This window comes from Ptychodera flava, chromosome 20 (assembly GCF_041260155.1).
Source record: "Ptychodera flava strain L36383 chromosome 20, AS_Pfla_20210202, whole genome shotgun sequence".
NCBI lineage: Eukaryota > Metazoa > Hemichordata > Enteropneusta > Ptychoderidae > Ptychodera > Ptychodera flava.
Genome location: NC_091947.1, coordinates 28,084,139 through 28,102,008, shown reverse-complemented (window position 1 = coordinate 28,102,008; position 17,870 = coordinate 28,084,139). Strand labels below are relative to the sequence as shown.

At 36.6% G+C, this 17,870-nt stretch overlaps 1 protein-coding gene across 2 annotated transcripts in view; it reads right to left on the bottom strand.

Moving 5' to 3' along the window:
- The window catches only part of LOC139120487 (C-terminal-binding protein 1-like), a 68,046-nt gene extending 50,396 nt beyond the window's left edge, over positions 1–17,650 (bottom strand). Inside the window, exon 1 of one of the 2 annotated variants that reach the window (XM_070684944.1) lies at positions 17,415–17,650. The gene's annotated coding sequence lies outside the window, so the exon portion shown is untranslated. The remainder of the gene's footprint in view (positions 1–17,414) is intronic. The other variant, XM_070684943.1, reaches the window with a different exon arrangement.
- Between the last annotated feature and the right edge of the window lie 220 nt (positions 17,651–17,870).

The window sequence follows — 17,870 nt, the reverse complement described above, 5'->3', positions numbered from 1 at the left end:
CAATATTCCAAGCAATCATACCATCTGAAAAGAACTGTAATTGGTCAGAAGGATTTCTTTTGTGTTCTTGCACAATGATAAGCAGGAGAAAGACTCCATCATCACATTCAGGAGACGCTGATGAAAACCCATTGTGGCATTTCAAGGTTGTTTTGTTCCAATAATTAACCCTTATTACAGGTTGAAGAAATGACAAAAGAGGGAGAAAATATGATCTGGTGACTGAGTGAGTTACACAAATGAGCATTCCTGGTTATGATATTACATTTTTCTCCCTAAAGAGGTTTCCAGTTACTGGTAGACGGGTCAACCAATGGTCACACCATATCACCTTAGCCAACGAAGCATCGGTTTCCATCATCTTAAATAGGTAAATGACCCAGGCCTAGTACCTTCACTTCTCTTTCTGCTTGAACACATGGTGATTATATTGTACATTCTTCCCATCATAACTTGGGTCACTGTATCATACAGCACGTACAAAACACAATCAAGCTAGGTGGCCTTTTTACAGGTGGTGTACATTGTTGGGCAGGATCTCTTATCAGGAAGTCGTGGGCTTCCTACAACCTCCCCTCACTTCATACTGATACTGTTAGGTATTCAAAGTTGTATGAGATCGGATGATTCACAAATCAAAAAAGATTTCCCTCCCAAGGATAAAATCAGATTCAATAATAGTGGACATAATAATCATAATAATAGCATGGGAATATGCTTTTGTACAATACATTGTTGGCACTGTATAGGAGAAAAATGGCCGTGTTGACTGTTTTATAAATCAAATGTTATAAGCAATCCCAGAAAACAAAGGACATATACAATCAAAGTGTACAGGTATGTTTGATCAGATTTTGTTGATGTACCGGACATTGGATGAGGAATTTCAGAGGGCAGAGTGGTACAATTACTCCTAATAACAGAAAACACATCTAACAAACAGAACATAGTATTATATAAAGCAAAAAAAAAAGGCAATGAACATAAAGTGTTTGAATATTTGCGTTATAAATTCTGATGATAACAAAACTCTCTAGCATGATATGATATTGTACTGGAGTAGACACTACTTAGAACTGGGGTGACACGTGGTGCAGAGCATATTAATCATATTCTGTACATCCATATAATCATGTAGGACACATCAAGCAAAATGAATTTCACAGTGATAATAAACTGCAGTAATAAATTCTGGGTTAATAAAAATTCACCAGTGTTTCACATAATCACCAGCAATTTTAAACACAATGTCACGTATGAAGCCAATTGATGGTACCCAGTTAGCAGTCTGGAGAGAAAGTTGGACTGCAAGAAAATTATGTCATGACGCTGATCAAATATGGAGAAAAAATGAAATCATCTTTCACATAGCTACATTACAATTGATTAAAAGCTTCTGGTGGAGAGGTAGGGCATTATGGATACAGCTGGATCTCAAACTGGGGACAAATATTCATGAAAATAATAATTCACACTATTTTGATAGTTTTATGGTAGGGTTCAAGTTATCTGATGGCAAATTTTGTGGTTACTGATGTCCTCTTAATGATTATACAAATTTACTCCATCTGCCACTCTCAGAGAATGTGCTAGAGTTCCTGAAAGTAATATGTGTATATTCGTGGTTTTTTTTGAAATATCAATCTCAATACATTCAAATGGAAATTTGTAGGCTACATTTTTTTTCGTGGGATTGTGTCATTAACCCTCTCAGGCCTAAACCCATATAGGGGTAGCCCTGGCAAGTTACAAGAAAGTGTGTTTGTGTATGTATGTATGTATGTGTATATATGTGTGTCTGTCTGTCTGTCCTTGCTGTCTGTCCATCTATATATGATCATTTACTTTGAAACACTCATATGGTCAGTATTTAAGAATTAACTATATATAAATATATATATATATATATATATATAAATATATATATATATATATATATATATATATATATATATATATATATATATATATATATATATATATATATATATATATATATATATATCACGGCCCTCTTGCAAAAAGGACGTTTAATCAAACCATTAAAATAGCCTAAAAACACACTGTTCTGAAATAGAACCTGGAAGGCTTGAACAGTTCACAATGTCATAGCAAACTGTCAGAAGCCAATCTGCATGTCTGTTGGTACAAACATGAAACCTTGTACGTGTCGTATTGTGAATACAGACGACCTGCCCTGTGACATGAAGGTGACATTTTTGTTTTCATTTTGAGAAATGCCAATGACATGGAGTTTCACTGAAGTGTGATGGGTCACACACAACAAGGCCATAAATTACATAGGTCTTGGCAGAAAACCGCATGTACTTGTTTGGGACAATTTTGAAATGACACTTCAGATCGAACGTGGGCGACAAATTGACATTGCATGGAAGAGATGCGTCAGTTGATTATCTTGGTGTAAACATCAAGCCTGCTATAGAACAGCTTTACTTCAAGGAAGTCAAGTGTACGATTTCAGCTGTTGTCGTCTCAGTTTTGTATATTTGGATTAAACATTGTGCTATGGTCTCACTTGAATTTTGCAATTGGAGACTCCATTCTTATATAGAGCAAAGCCAGATAATAATCTGTGCATTATTTTATGGGAGCAAGTCATTTATTTGATAGTGTGTTACTGTATAAATTCAAGAAGATATAAATGGGCATAAAAAACACACTAAAAATATGCTTACAGACTGTCTCACCATAATTGTCTGGGACAAGAAGCAAAAGATTGTATTACATCACTAACAAGGTTTCAAGACATAGTGCTACATACCTGTATGTACAGACTGACAGCATAGTTGTATACAGTAATTATTGTAAAGAGAGTAGTTCTTTGTTAAACTTGAACATCGTCAAACAATCACTTTGTACCAGCTTTCAATATGGTACATCACTCTGACTTGCCAACTTTCAGAAATTTTTTGTGGTATTTGCAGTTGCCAATAAGCTGTTATCAGTTTTCCCTGTACATGTAAATTCATTCTTTGCTGCAGTCAAAGTTGAAAGGTCGCGGTAACACACATACCGGTATAGTAAACACTGTGCAAAATTGTCATTACATTATTTGTAAAATCCTGAACAGGAACAACTCCACGCGGAAGACTGAAGCTGATTTCATGATGGGCCAGTTCTTGAAATTCAAAATTTCCAAATATACATAATATATACCAAAGCACTGGTGAAAAATTATTGAAAGATACAATTATGTAGTGCTTTAATATTCAGATTGTAATATCTTGGTATATTTAAATTATGGACTTACACTTATGTTGCAAGGATACGGTCTCCTGGTAACTAATATAGCTTTTACATCTCTGATACAACATTCCCACGAACATGACCAATTATTCGTCTGCAATGAAATCCTCTTAATTTCGATTGCAGGAATAAACATTTATTGCATGAGCAGAACAGATTTCAATTAATCAAGGTTTGGGCAGGATTAAAAAAATATGCAAAGTGATTAGACTAATTGTAGAGACCAGTGTATAGATTATGTCACATACATGTACTGGTGAAAGTGAGAGTAGCTGTTGTTGCAGTCTTTGATCTGGTTTCTCCCAGTGGAATTTAGTGTCTTATACAGGTTTTTTGTCACTAGGAAGGAAACAAGTTGTTTCCAATTCAAAGCATTACGTATTATGTAACCGGTGTTATGAATGATTGAAATGTACGTAAGATTTTAACAATATACATGCATTTTGATGTAACTTAATAAAGAGGCACAAATGTTTTCACCCATTACAACACTATACAGATATACTTTACCCGTTCACTTGATATTACATACTTTTTTGAGTCAAAACCACCAGTTTTCATTTTTGACCACCAGAGAAAATTTAGCAGCCATTTTTGACCACTGTTGTTTCCTGTACAGGATTTGGTTGTTTCCTGTACAGGATTCGGAAACCACCACAGCAATATTGACACCCCTTCAAAAGTTATTGAGCAAAAATCCTAATATCACTGTGATTGAACTAAAGCTTCTCATCCTGTGGTTAAAACAGCAGTTTTTCAGTTCAATCTGTTCAGGCTACATGTATGTGTGGGCTGTTAGGTTTCATCTCACATGAAAAGCTATACATGTATGTTGTCCACAGTTTTGAACAATTATGTTTTTGAACAATGAATCACCAAATATTTTGTAAAAACAATCATGATCATTTCAATGATCACCAGTGGTATTAGGGTAGATTTCAACTAATTATGACCTTGCAATTTATTTCGTAATGGCCACCACTTTTTCATTTAGATTACCACAAATAATGTTGAAGTCCATCTGTATATAGATTATATCCGAAATGTTAATTTTAAAACCTAATATCACCTGTATGTAGTCCAATGATTGTTTGTCTCATATTGAACTGTGCCTGTATTAATTACTCTTGATATCATACTGTTTCATAATTATCTGTCCCTCCATGGTCAAATGCACAAACACCTGAGCTGTTCATGTCTTTTTAGTTTCCGTTCCTGGTTTTATTATCAGTTTCCTAATTGTACCCATGTGGCAATGGATTCTTTGAAATCATCTTCATCGATTGTGTGATCCTAAACAAAGGAGGAATAACCAGTCTATGACTACACAATGATCTCCCACGAGAAATAATGGTCACTACCAGTCACATTGAGGGAAATTGAAGGAAGATAATTAACATAACACTGTCCACTATTAATATGCAAATTGTTAATGATACACTATTAAATATTCATAAGTAGAATGTTAATGAGAAGATCATAAATATTCAGTATCTGCATATTTATACCACAACACCAATTATTTCAATCACCTGATAAAGACAAAACGTTTACATAAAGAAGACACCACATTTTCAGGTAAATAATTTTTCAAGATATGCACAATGTAAATAGAGAAATCTAGATGCTATATTCTTGATGTAATTTTAGATATGTACAATTAATTTAAATTGTAATTTAAATTTTGTTCAGTGAACACCACTGCACTTTGCATTGATCAATTTTGTTTGGTTTCTAAATGCTAATTGGCAACTTCATTACATGCAGTGTAGTACCAGTCAATTCTATGATCAATTTTAGAAAGATTATTCATTTTTAGACCTATCAAAGATTGGTAAACAGCAAATAAACGACATTTATATGGTAAATGCCATGTACAGAAGGTCAAGTACGGAGTGTATGAATTACTTGAGCATGAAACCAAGAGCTGTAAAACCATGTCACTGTGCACTGAAAGTACATGACAACTGAATGCAATGTAAAGGGATGTCTACAAGAGCATCTAATAACTACACTAACCACTTCCTTCTGTCTCTCAGAGTACCATACTGTGTAGTACTGTTTTATGTCTGCTATGGTGACATATGTGAAGTGTGCCAACATCATGGGATTCATCATTTCGCTGGGTAATTTGTCAATGTCATTGTCACTGACCACCAAAGTCATCATTTGGACAGATTGGATTTGCCATTGAGAGACCTTGACACCAAGGCTTTCTGTAAACAGATACCTATCATGAATGCTAACAGAGGCGTACTTGGCCCAAGTGCATAAATTACATCACACTGTACAAGGAAGATGCTATCATGGTCCATGTAATTTTAACACACAATCCTATAACATGGAAAGTCGCATCAAATGATTTTTAGTCCAACTTTCAGAATCCTTCAGTATCTCAATTTCAAAGTCTACTGAAAAGAAAACACTCTTGTTTTTTCCCCAGGTATGAAGCTTTTCCACAAACGTAAAGCACATATATTGGCTCAATTACATGTGGACCCACTTAACTCCTCTCTCCCCTACACTACACTTCCTCCCCTTGACCCCTTTATTTCTTAAATCTAGTTAATCAAAAGAAGAGGTGGGTATACAAATTCCTTTTATCATGGAGGGATAATCACAAATGTCTAAAGTTAATCTGAAAGTTTGAAATCTAGATTTTTATTGATAGCAATAACTCGCTATATTGCACAGATTTTCAAATTCCTGCTATGAATGCTTGCTTTCAGTTTTAAACTACATAAGTGTACTGATGTCCTAATCACTTTGATGTCTTTACATGTAAAATATCATTATGCACCATGCGTAATGACATGCAAATGATGTCTGACTGACCAATATAAAATACTGGTTACATTTAATTGGGCACATGATCACACATATAATAGCATGATCAATCATGAGATTCTTTGAACCCTTCTCCCACGAAATCTTGGAAATGATCATTTCTTTATTGCCAGGCCTATCACTTTCCTACCTGCCAAGTCAGTAAAAAGCAGTATTGAGCGAAAAACTAGACTTATTTTCACCTTCATGTATTTGGCATGGAACGTTACAGTGAGGGTCAGTAAATATTGTGTATAGTCAGTATTTGTGTTATCAGGGGTCTCTGAATTTTCAAGTCTTTGTTCAAATGCAACAAAGGGTACATTTTATGCTTCATTGGTTTATTAAACAAACTTGACCTCATGATGACATATGAACATGGCAGAATAAAAGTGAGAAGGAAAAATCTTCTTGATTAAAAATTCTGACTCGGTTTTTCAAAAACCAAATTGTTTTTGCACCACTGTTCTGAATGCATTGAAAAGTAAAACCCAGGAGAAACTACTTTATCCAAAGATTCCTTGCAATTCATCCACCACTGACTGATCATCCAAGCTCATCTTTCTAGTCGGTGAATGAATGGCACTTAAGTGACATTCCGAACGGACTCCAAGCACTCTGCCACTACTTTTGACATTTTTCCCTATCATTTTCTTGTAGTGGACATGTAAATGAAGGAAGTCTGCTTTGTGATGCAAATTTAGGAGCTTGAAAAAGAAACTGCTGCTAAAAATAGAAAAAGCACCTCATACTTCAAAAGTTTCTGACATTTTCTTGAGGATGTCTGGGAACTTTCCTTGACAAAACTAAATAGATCTAAGATTTCTATCATATTTTTTTGCATTAGCACAGACTGAACCATTGTGAATTCAAGTGTCTTTTTCACAATCATTATAAACTGCAAACACTACTTTTAAAACACTACACCTATGCCAATAAAATTTGGGGGCATCTCTGCTCTTTTTATTACATTTTTACAATCCATATTGATATTCTTTATCAGAATCTGGTATCAATGATTTCAATAAGTCTTAAGTGAATTCATTTTTAATATTTTCAGAAAATTTTATTGAGCCCATAAAAAATCTTGGGCAAAGTGAAGTAAAAATAATGCAAAAATAATGAATTCATCTATACCATAATGGTCATGTCTAGACATCCATGTCTAGATTCATAATACAGCCACAGTGTGTGTGTACCACTTCGGTAAAATTTGCATTGTGACCCGGTGACTTCTGTCTTCAACAGACAGGACTGTCATGGTTTACTTGTGATATGATCAAAGCATGAGTGACTGAACTCTTCATTCTATTACTCTGTGTTTACAAATGGCACCATTCCAGATATTCAAATCTGTCTAGCTTGACTAGAGCCAAGAAACATGTCTATAAATTATGTACATATTTTTTTTAGCATTACGATAAAATTGAAATTTATTTGCTACAGCATGGAGTATTATGCTTCTCTTACCAATTTGAGGGAGATTTGAACTCAAGTAAGATTTATTATGAGGGGTTTACAATGCTTACTAGTGCTCTAAGAGTGGCAGGAATACACAATGGAGCAAAGGTGCAGTGTTATGTTTCGTGGGGACAGTCTGCATGTATCCAATATCAAATAGTACACCACACAGTGAAGCAAAATAAAGTACTGTCAATCACAAAGTCATCTTTCAACACCAACAAATTGACAACTGTAATGACTGGACCGTTTCAACAGGGACCGGAGTTGCCCACCTTTGGGATATTAGCAAATAATGCCTGCCTGCAATGGTCTTCTTCACTGATGCGGTGGGATGATGATATGTGGATGTGCGTCACCTGTAATTAGCATTCATGACTGGTTCCCATCAGAAACGTCAATAGCAGATTCTACCACACATCCCCATTTGAATTTCATCTTTATTTTGCAGAACAAAAGCTGTCGACAATACACATGTCGTGAAGACTCGTTTACATCTCAGTAGACTTGAAATGAATGCACATCTTTTGCTAGTGACAGTTCAATATTGTAATCTTTCCTGTTTTGCCTGGCCTTTATCCGACTGTCAATGAGGTACTAAGCTGTTTAAAATCTTTGACCTGATTAGCTGTAGGGCTATGAACTTTCCCTAATTTATTGACCTGGCTGGTCCGCGTATATAGGGACATTGATCACAAGACAAATGTCACTCTTCATTTTGATCAAGTTTTGTAGATGCCACGGAAAGTACACACACAGAGATGCACTGGAAAACCAAACAGGGCTCTATATGGGAACCACAGACTGGATTTTCAAAACTTTGATCAAAAGAAAAAAACAGCTCTACAATGGAACCACAGATTAGTTTTTGAAAACTCGATCAAAAGCAAAAAAGTGCCAAAACGCTACACCACATCAAGTTCTTTTGAGATCCAACTTTCACTTTCAGAAAACCGGAAGAGGAAAGCTTGCAAAAGATATGGCGCATGTTTTACACCAATGGGTCTGGCAAAGGAACAGTATCTAGGGTTAAAACTGTATACGCTGACCTACTTCCATGTTGCCAATAAGTACCTCAGCGAGATGTACACAAATGATGCGAAACTTGAAAACGTTTACAAGTCGTGGCCCCATTCATGTGGTACCACGAAAGGGCTTTAAATTACAATGTCTGCATGCTTCATGGAAACTGTACATTTCTGTACATTAAGAAGATGCACTATCATTAGCCTAAATTCCACTTAGAAAAAAGAGATAAATACTTCAAAGCAGGCATTTAGCAAGTGTTATTGTTTACTATATTATTTTGAAAGCTGCTTAAAAACTGACTCAGGTTTGTGTATGCGTATTACTGTTGGGTTAGATTACAAGCCACATCATTCAACCCACATCAGTTCCGTAGAGATGACAAAATGGATCTGGCAAGCAGCCAGGCATGCATAATGGAAGGCCACATTTTGGATGCTTTCCCCTAGCTTATCATTTTACAGGTTTCAATAGATAGACTTGAAGACTGGTAATACAGTGCAGCACTGTGCTTGAGTGGCTTTGCTCCGCCAGGAATTACTTTTCACCTCTTCTGGGAATCAATGCCATCAACTTTACTGACTGCACGACCAGCATCCAACTGCACCGTAAACCTCGTCTCAAGACGCTGCTGCGGATTTCGTCGGGCTGGGAACAGCTCAATATGTATTCATATTTGTGATAAACTACATACTTAATATGCTGAAAAGCCCACCTGCTCACCAGGGCCAGTCGTGCCAGCTCAGCGGCACACTGGTATTATCAAGCATCCTTCCTTTATAACTGCATCTTTATGATTGATTCCACTGACCTGTTCCTGTACTCCATATAAAATTAATACCCTCAATCACACAGCCTATCATTTTCCTATAATGGAGAGCTATTTTGTAAATGTGGGTATTTTTCAGTGTTACCACTGAAATAGATTATCCTCTGACTATGTGATGACGCGAATGCTAATTTCTACTTCACTCCCGCTGTAATGCACATTTTGTTGTCCTTTCACTGTTAGATATTACACTCTCGGCAGACCTACCAACATGAAAAGAAGTTTCAATATTTTACCATCTCGAGTGACACTGCAAGCTCATTCATTGCTGGAGCGGGTGACGTGCAGAAGCTTTAGAAAACCTGACAACTATAAATCAGTATGAATTTGATGTGTTTTGAGAGCTAAGCCTGACATCTGAGATGATATAATGCTATGTGTACCTTGAAAGGCAGAATGGCTGACAGCAAGGCAGAATTAGAACGGCCAGTTAATGTTTGCAACTGAAAAGACGGAGGACAGCTCCGCACATGACAAGCATGACAATGATCTCATTTGGTATTCACAGGCCTGTTTGAAATGTGCAGCCATACCGGTAAATAGCACACAGGTCACGCAATCTCTTACATTCAAAAACGGCAAGCCGGACAAAACTTCTGCCCTTTGCCATCCCTGGGGTTTTAACGAAGGCAAGTTGACAAATTCTGCACCATGTTAGTTGATGTAAAACAACGATTTCTACTGCTGGCAGAGATGAAAAGTGAACCTGTACTACTTTCCTTGTCAGTGAATTGTATTCAGTGTACCTAAGATTTCTATTAACATTTGCAGAAACTTTGTTGGGTACATTGTCAGCAGCTGCACGGCTGGTTATATTGCCTGTTGGTCTGTGAATGGATAAAATACCACTGTCCTGAACTGATGTCATGTAAAACGTGTAGCAATTTTGGAGTGTACACTAGTACAATTGTGCTTTGGCTTCCAAAATTATCCATATCTTCTGTCAGGAAACTAAATATATACCTCTGTTGTACTTTATACCCAACAGGGTAGGAAGTACTAACTGGGCCATCATGAACCTTGGTGGCTATAAACTGCATTGGAATTTGACCTGACAACATGCAAAACTTGTATGAAAGACACCTACAAAAATACAGATGTAAACAATCTTGGAAATACAGACTCATTCATGGTGACACATACATGTGCTTGTACACCAGTAGCCTTTGAGCAGCCTAATCTAAATGCCAATGTAGACAGTTCATTCCTTCACTTCTCAAAATGTCACGCCTTTCAAGTATGACAAAATCTAGTTAAAATTGTACAAAGTCTATAGCATACAGCTGTGCAAAGTCAAGGCACACAGACAGACCTGTACATACACATGTACTGTATGCAAGCAACTTTATGACCCTAAAGCTGGCAATTTTTCTTCAACCTGTTACACATGAATAAAGTAATCTTGAAGTATCATGTTGGCACACAAAAATTATTACAAATATAGATTTTCAAACTTGTCACAATCAATGTATGTTAGAGGGTCAACCATTAAAATTCTGACAGGTAAAGCATGAGGAAATATTGTGAACAGCAAATTTGGCAAGGGCACTTCCTTGATTTTTTTCAGACAGCATGTTACATGTACCTTGTAGGAAACAGGAGAATCTCTGAAACCGTTGCGTTTATGCTTGCATACCAATAGGATGACAAGGATGTAACCATTCAAAGAAATCATTATTGGCTACTGGCATTCCACAACTCAGGACATTGTTCATTCCAACCATGTGGTCAGGATGACCTTGACCAGAGGTCAATGAGGCAATGGAGGACTTCCTCTGAATACAGTTCAGTTTTTCCCTGACCCTGTCAAACAAATACTTGCCTACAATTGCCTGGCGTGCACAGACATGTCCAGGCAGTACGGTCAGTGATATGAATTCTACATTAGCTGTCACACTATCATTATGACAAAGTCTGGGCATGCTTACATAATGTATGACTAAGACAGCGATAGCAAGTTTTGAAAATTCTATAAATATTACAAAACATTTCTTGTGATCATCTGGGTGATAAACCTGAGTTGTCATGAACTTATTGGTACGCATGTGAGAAATGGTGTAGTTTTGTAGGTAAAGAGAGCGAGAGTTGCCAGTGGTAATATCCATTCACTGATAAGCCGAAAATAAGGTACATGTACATCTGTCAGACCTGGAATGATTAAAATCTCAAAAATCTAGGTTGATATCTTTGAAGCGGAACACAAAAAATGAGGTAACTAGTGTGGGAGGGGACTGACTAATAATAATTTGTCATTTTCATAATTCAACATCCTGGTATTTTCATTGGTATAAACCTACCAGTTCAACAAGTCATATTCACATACTCCTGTTGAGCATTGCTACAGCTAAATCCCCCGAAAATTATTTTTCTTGAAAAAAAATACTGCATTTTGAATGTCATACACCAGCTAAAATATTGCAAAAGAAGGTCACGTAGGAGTCAAATGGCCTATTATTTGAACACACACTACACTTCACTGTACAATGCAGTCTTTCAGTTCCATGGCTTGTTCAAACTACAGAATTTAACGACACCTTCACAATATGCAAATAAGTTTATAATTGCCTATAGATTTTGATTTTATGCTTGCATTATTTTGTGGTATGATGATCATTTCATCAACTTTTTTTCCTTTCTTCACTTTGCCAAATGATTTATAGAAGATAAATGTTCAAACTAGATGTCTCCATAGCATTAATCAGGCACACCTTGGAATCTTTCAAACAGTACTTGACAAACAGTATCTGGCATTGTTGATGAGTGCAATAGATTCCCCTTTTTTTTTGCTGAACATTGCAAATTTTACCCTGCCGAACTCCTTGCCAACCCTTACTAACAATACTAGGACAGACTTATTTTGGTCACTGCTGACCAAAAGGAGCATGGCCTCTCAACTAGTTGCAGAAATGATATGTTTGTTTCGACAAATACAGAAACATACCATTGCACTAACGCAGTACATTACAAGTTGTTGTAAGCAATGGAAAAAGACCTAATTATGAAGACTTGATTTTCTGTACTTTGAAAGGTATAATAGGGCTTCAAAAGCAGGTCTCATATAACTTGAACTGAAGTGGAAATTTCACAATCGGATGTTGGTGGAGGTTTCATTGCAATTTTATCCTTTTTTCTCATACAGAAGAGCATACAAAGTCTGACAAGCGAGAAAATTTGAAAGCAAGCAATGTCACTGCATCTGCAGAAAGAATCTACAAATATAAATACTGTCAGAAACAACTGTACCACAAGATTTTTCTTTAGTTTACTTTTATTGACAAAAACTACTGACAAACTAGATAATTGAAAAATAAATCCCTACATTATCTAGAAGCTCCATTACCAATATATATATGTAAACATTATAACAACCAACTTTTAAATCTTAGAAAGATATATCAACAATAGCACACTAATATTTACAAATTATTCTTGATGAAATAAATTATTTTTAAAGAAAGATTCATTCTTTCAATAGATCAGATACATTTTTTCATAAAGAAATGTCTTGCAATCAAATAACAGGAAAGTTCTTGAGTTTCCTGGCAAAACATACCATACATTCTGCCATGCCATCCCTACCAATGTATTTATTTATAGCAAAAGAAAATAGTCATGGCAATGGGTAAATATTGATAAATTCAGTCAGTCATGAATGACAGTAATAAGCAAATGAAGAATAGCCCTCATTTTATGTCGTGTAGATAACACTGGCAAACAAATTGGTTGATCGAGCAATTATAAAGTCAACCTTCATTTGTAGGCATTCTCAATTCACACATAGAATTGTAATGAATGAAAATAAATGTAATCTCGAGATGCACAGGTTCAGAGAATCACTTGATAAAAATGTAGATTGAGTCTGAGCAAAAGATCACAAGGCAGACAGGCATAGGTTTTCCCTCGATCAGCATATAATACTGTCGTATTCATAAAAAGTAGGCATTTAGGAATGATATGAGCACCTACATAACATTGTGGCACTCAGTAGGCAAACTATGATCCCAGAAGTCAGCATATATTAACTGCGGTTTCCACCAACCTGGTCTTGATGAACTACACTACATATTTCACCGGTTGTTAATTTTCCATTCTGATGGTTCCGGAGCAAAACCCGACAGCTGAACTATCCTGCTACAGAAAACTTATTGCCGGCCTCCCTGACATGAGTGTACGAAAAAGTGATTCGTGGTGCAGTTCACGCTACCAGTCAATCAGAATTTACTCAGCCAGAACACACAATCTTGCACTGCAATCTGTCCTTTAGGTGGCCTCAATCCCAATAGCATTGGAAACTCCACAGCATGTTTCAACTCATGTTATCATGATGCCAAACCATACATACATCATGACCACCCAACAGCAGGTATGCCTCGTCATGTTATCGGTCAAAATATATCAATGAGTAGGTAGCATTATATACCTACAAACCTTGAAAAATCAATCAGGCACCTTTGAACATAAACTGAACACAACTGGAAATAAAATATGATTGAATTGTTATTCAAACTGTCTCTTGTCTGACTGGCTATATCACTTCCCCCTTGATTAGCTTCTCCAAGGAAAATAAATGATGAAATTCCACTAATTTTGTTGGTGAATTTACTAAGGTACACTGTCCAGAAAGCTTTCACATTTTGAAAATCTGACACAATGACTGAAACGGTACACCGGACAGGAATGCAGTGATTCGTTGTAAATGCACAGTGACATTATGGTAATTGAAGCATCAGATATGTCAAAATTTCCTTTTGCTGTGATAATTTACATTTTGACATCAATACGGTTATTACATTGATGCAATTAGGATATTTTAGGTCTCTGAACAGGAATGTACATATGACCAGGTACATTCACAAACACAATGCTTACTAGGCCAGAAACATTCTTCCTGAAAAAAAACTTTCATGTTGGAGTTCTGAAAACAAAGTAATATAAAAGACTGGTTTCGTTCCCTCTCACTATCACTTACTATGATCAATGACATCAAGAAATGCATAATTTTCACATTGTTTAGAAACAACACTTGGTTTCTAAGATTACATTATCTGACCTCTCCCAAAAATTTTATTGGATAAACATTTATTTGCGGCCTAAGGGCAAGGTTGATACATTTACATTACTCAGTATCAGTTCTAAATCAATCCCTTATATCTTTGTTTCTTTACAGGTGACCATAAATAACTACAGTACTGTACTAGTCTCCTGTTGGTTATGGTCTTTGTAGTATGTCATCGTTGAAGTTTTCTTTTAACAGACATAACATTAAAAATTGTGGAAAGGTCAGAGATAAAAACATTTTATGTTACAATGGAGTGAAAGTACCACATGGCCTTGGAATAAAGTTGTAGCATTTCACCACAGTACAAAACAATACACTGAGCCTTGCTTGTTGAAGTCTTATACCACCTAAGGGCATAACAACACCCTACCAAGGTACCACTACCATTGCTCTTCCAATCAATAAACTAGACACGGGTTTTCTTCCAGATTTCAATGCATACAGAGGCAGATTTAAGGAAAAGCATTACTGTTCAAGCACATGCACCTGTAAATACAATTGCAGACATGTATCAACATGAATTCCTTGACCAAGAATCTTTTTTTTTACTTGAAAGATACCTGTTTATGCTTCATGACTGGAAAGATGTGAAAGGTGACTCTTATCATTTCCAAAGAGGCACTGTTTTCCCTTATCTTCTTTCTAAAAGGAAAAGCTTTCCAAATCAACTGAACTCCGAGGTGACAAAGTCCAAAACGATAGCGAGGCATATTTATACTCCAATCCTCTACAATTGTTTACAGAACTACCGCCTACAAACTTGGCTTGATATTTAACCAGGTCACGTCTCAGAGCTATTCATAGGCAAACTTCTTATTGGTTTATTAATGCAAATGTCCACTCGCACATGCCAAAAATGCTTAGCAAAGGGAATGATAAATGATGTTTAAGTACATATATTTATTGAGAAGTTCTGCTGATTTAAATAATGCGAGCCTCTAACAAGCTCCAAAAATTTGGGATTCCTTTCAAATCAAAGGTGCTTGTGTTCAAAGTAACACTGATATACTTGGTAACAGAAGGGCAGAATAGAAATAGAAGCAGTCGTGTCTTACGCACAAACTTATTATATAAGGAGGGCCACTTAAAATGTAATTGATAAATCTCTTTTTGAAACGACAGCACCCAAAACTGATGCATGTACTTTATAATGAACTGGCATTTCAAGATGGCTTCACTGAATTCAAAGACGACAACTACCATCTTGGATAGATTACAATTACTACAAACTTTCACTGATAATATACTTTTGAAACAGAAATACAATCATAATGATGAGTTCTCCTACCAGAAAGGTAATCATTATCAAGATATAAAAAGTGTTTGCATTACACCAACACTGTGACCTGCATACAAATGAGCAACTTGTATGGATGAAATTTCTTGGACTATAAATAACACCATTTTATTTCACCACCAGTGCACCAGCCCTGGCTATTCTAACACCTTAAAATAAAACTTGTCCTTTTCCTGTCATTTAATGACACAATTGGAAAGGGGAAATTGTGAAACGACACAGGCCCGGAAAGAAGCCATAGGAATAGGAATGATGGTCCTGGTAAAGAGGTCATAACAATAAGACCACCAGGAACAATACATATGCAAATACACTGCTGGGGGTAGCACACACTGTCACAAGACCTGGATAAATACGCTGACTGCACTGCCAGCCAGACAGGCTATGTGCTAAATATTAAAAACAAATAATATGGGCATAAATCAATTATAAATTTGGCACTCTTTCAAAACCAATTCAATCAGTTGTGAGTTCCACAAAGATTCAAACCTGGTTCTCTACAAAACAGGTTCTTCAGATGAGACTGGGAAATAGAATTCCTTAAATATGTAATTTTATCATAACTCATCATGAGATAACCATGGCATTGATGAACATATGTCATTACTGTAAAAATCTCACACAGTAAAGAAGATGAAAATCATTCAAACTTGGGAGAAAATATCACTGTTCTGAGGCAGTGCCGTTTCTATTACAACTCATAGTGCTATAACTCTAGTGGGTTAGAGGAAGGAGTTTCTGCTTTCACAGATCAACCATGGAAGTGAAAAAATGGGGTCTGGTACCAAGCACTAGTCACTTTGCACGACCTCAACAACTGGCCCGCCTAACAACAATAGCCCGGCCACACCCTAATGTGAGCATGGCAGGAAGGATTGGCAATCGATCATAATCACTGACAAGCATCATATTCCAACGTTAGGCGGCTTTTTGGCCATGGCCACCCATTGCGGGTTGGTTATCAATATGCCTTTATCCACTGTCGTGGCCTTCCTTGCGCAGACCATGGAAGAAACTTCTACCTCCATACTTTGGTGTGGAAATACATCATCCATCGCGGCATAAAATTACAACACGTCATTAAAACGAGGAAGCGGTGCCACAGCACGTACAAAAGAAACGCGAAGTCACAGGACAGATTAATTAAAATGTTAGAAATATTTGCATTTTAATCATAACACATGCACAAAAGAATAGAAACACTTTTTTTGCGAATGAAGATTCATATCGGTGGCGATCAGACAGTTACAAAATGATACTAAATCTTTTTCTTTTTATGCCCAGTCTTAGTTTCTAGACGCTTAGAGTCTTGTACGTGACTTGGCGTGCCAAATTGCTTGGTTCCGGTCACAATGCATGCCCGCTGGTTGAATGGCGAAATTTGAACAAACCGAACGAGGCCATGCTAGTACAGTGATATCGAGGATTCGGGCCACACTTCCTACAAAATTGGTGTCTTCAAACATCCATGCTGGTACTCGACACCGACATGGCCTGAACTGAATGCTCCGATCAATACCGACAAATATGCGAAACCAATGCTTGGAAAATCCGACTTCGGCATGCATTTCTGCAACAGTTAGCGCAGACCGTGCCGAAAGATTGGGTCAAAGTCAAAAAGAAGTACCATACTATGTGCCTTCACCTACCTTGAATTGGGCAAACAAAGACGCCGCTAACACTACAACAAACGCTGCTAGATGCTCACTCGACACTCTAACGGCTAAATTTGTCTTCAAATTACTTCAGAAATGCGTCCTCAGATGAGCCACCGACAGTCAGTAAAAATCTGCGACGGTCTATATTACATATCTCAGTCTTTGTGTGTGGTAGAAGATCCTGGCAGAAATCGTGGTAAAATGGTGGCAGAGCGTGTACTCCAAATGATTACAAATCAATGGGAATGAGAGGAAAGGCAGGTTGCCAAGGCCAGGAGGGCAAATCACTTTAGCAACCACGGATGCTTTCTTTTGATTATTTAACAAATATATCTAACAATACTGATAATATAATCACTTACTTGCTAATTCTTTGCTTTTTCACAAACCAAGTGCGGGAGAATTTCAAAAGTTTACTAATACCAAAACTACACTTTTTAGTGTTTT